Source organism: Labrus mixtus, unplaced genomic scaffold, assembly GCF_963584025.1.
Source record: "Labrus mixtus unplaced genomic scaffold, fLabMix1.1 SCAFFOLD_168, whole genome shotgun sequence".
Taxonomy (NCBI): Eukaryota; Metazoa; Chordata; class Actinopteri; order Labriformes; family Labridae; genus Labrus; species Labrus mixtus.
Window position 1 is genome coordinate 37,501 of NW_026870191.1, and position 2,500 is coordinate 40,000.

Sequence of the window (2,500 nt, forward strand, 5' to 3'; positions counted from 1 at the left end):
GCCCTGTCGGCCTGGGGAGTGCTGAACACCGCTGTCAGCCTAGGGACAGTGCAACACCGCCCTCTGGCGGACAAAACGGAGCGGTGCAATGGAGCTTGAAAAAGGGATGATGAGGCTGAAAGGCTGAGCCCTGACAGCCTGGGGAGTGATGCACACCGCTGTTACCCTCTGGAGGATGGAAAGGACCGAGGAAAGGCACAGATGAGGCCGAAAGGGTGCTCCCTGTCGGCCTGGGGAGTGCTGAACACCGCTGTCAGCCTCTGGAAGACCAACTTTCAAAAAAGTTTCTAAGTGTCAAATTCGAAAAATCTTCTAAGTGCCACTGGAGGTCGAGAAGGACCGAGGAAAGGCACAGATGAGGCCGAAAGGGTGCTCCCTGTCGGCCTGGGGAGTGCTGAACACCGCTGTCAGCCTCTGGAAGACCAACTTTCAAAAAAGTTTCTAAGTGTCAAATTCGAAAAATCTTCTAAGTGCCACTGGAGGTCGAGAAGGACCGAGGAAAGGCACAGATGAGGCCGAAATGGTGCTCCCTGTCGGCCTGGGGAGTGCTGAACACCGCTGTCAGCCTCTGGAGGATGAAAAGGACCGATAAAAGGCACACATGAGGCCGAAATGGGGAGCCCTGTCGGCCTGGGGAGTGCTGAACACCGCTGTCAGCCTAGGGACAGTGCAACACTGCCCTCTGGCGGACAAAACGGAGCGGTGCAATGGAGCGAGAAAAGGGGATGATGAGGCTGAAAGGCTGAGCCCTGACAGCCTGGGGAGTGATGCACACCGCTGTTACCCTCTGGAGGATGGAAAGGACCGATAAAAGGCAAAGATGAGGCCGAAAGGGTGAGCCCTGTCGGCCTGGGGAGTGCTGAACACCGCTGTCAGCCTCTGGAAGACCAACTTTCAAAAAAGTTTCTAAGTGTCAAATTCGAAAAATCTTCTAAGTGTCACTTTTCAAAAAAGTTTCTAAGTGTCACTTTCCGAAAAATTTTCTAAGTGTCACTTTCCGAAAAATTTTCTAAGTGTCACTTTCCAAAAAAATTTCTAAGTGTCACTTTTCGAAAAATTTTCTAAGTGTCACTTTTCGAAAAATTTTCTAAGTGTCACTTTCGAAAAAAGTTTCTAAGTGCCACTGGAGGTCGAGAAGGACCGAGGAAAGGCAAAGATAAGGCCGAAAGGGTGAACCCTCTCGGCCTGGAGACAGCTGGAGACCGCTGTCACCCTCTGGAAGTAAAGAGATATAGGGAACCTGGGGCATGAGATAAAATTTAGGGAACCTGGGGCGCGAGATAAAATTTAGGGAACCTGGGGCATGAGATAAAATTTAGGGAACCTGGGGCGCGAGATAAAATTTAGGGAACCTGGGGCATGAGATAAAATTTAGGGAACCTGGGGCTCGAGGTGAAAATTTAGGGAACCTGGGGCTCGAGGTGAAAACTTAGGGAACCTGGGGCTTGAGATAAAACTTAGGGAACCTGGGGCTTGAGATAAAACTTAGGGAACCTGGGGCTTGAGATAAAATTTAGGGAACCAGGGGCATGAGATACGATTTAGGGAACCAGGGGCATGAGATAAAATTTAGGGAACCAGGGGCATGAGATAAAATTTAGGGAACCTGGGGCTTGAGATAAAACTTAGGGAACCTGGGGCTTGAGATAAAATTTAGGGAACCAGGGGCATGAGATAAAATTTAGGGAACCAGGGGCGCGAGGTTTTGCGGACTGTGGCTATGTGTTGTTACCCAGGATGGGTGCTTAATAGTGGGCCCGCAGGATCGAGAGGTGCACGAGGTCCCTGGAGGACCCCCGGAGTGTGGGTGGGTGAAAGGAGAGGGGCCTGGGGGTTAGGGTTAGGCTCTGGGTGGGCTGGAGGAGTGTGAGAGAGGGCCTGGAGGGTTAGGGTTAGGCTCTGGGTGGGCTGGGGGAGTGTGAGAGAGGGCCTGGAGGGTTAGGGTTAGGCTCTGGGTGGGCTGGGGGAGTGTGAGAGAGGGCCTGGAGGGTTAGGGTTAGGCTCTGGGTGGGCTGGGGGAGTGTGAGAGAGGGCCTGGAGGGTTAGGGTTAGGCTCTGGGTGGGCTGGGGGAGTGTGAGAGAGGGCCTGGAGGGTTAGGGTTAGGCTCTGGGTGGGCTGGGGGAGTGTGAGAGAGGGCCTGGAGGGTTAGGGTTAGGCTCTGGGTGGGCTGGGGGAGTGTGAGAGAGGGCCTGGAGGGTTAGGGTTAGGCTCTGGGTGGGCTGGGGGAGTGTGAGAGAGGGCCTGGAGGGTTAGGGTTAGGCTCTGGGTGGGCTGGGGGAGTGTGAGAGAGGGCCTGGAGGGTTAGGGTTAGGCTCTGGGTGGGCTGGGGGAGTGTGAGAGAGGGCCTGGAGGGTTAGGGTTAGGCTCTGGGTGGGCTGGGGGAGTGTGAGAGAGGGCCTGGAGGGTTAGGGTTAGGCTCTGGGTGGGCTGGGGGAGTGTGAGAGAGGGCCTGGAGGGTTAGGGTTAGGCTCTGGGTGGGCTGGGGGAGTGTGAGAGAGG

General features: G+C 54.8%; 1 long non-coding RNA gene across 1 annotated transcript in view; it reads left to right on the plus strand.

The window, feature by feature from the left end:
- LOC132965670 (uncharacterized) overlaps positions 1–582 on the plus strand; it is a 20,793-nt gene extending 20,211 nt beyond the window's left edge. The window contains exon 2 of the long non-coding RNA XR_009670120.1: positions 483–582. This is a non-coding gene — a long non-coding RNA (uncharacterized LOC132965670). The remainder of the gene's footprint in view (positions 1–482) is intronic.
- Positions 583–2,500: the final 1,918 nt, after the last annotated feature.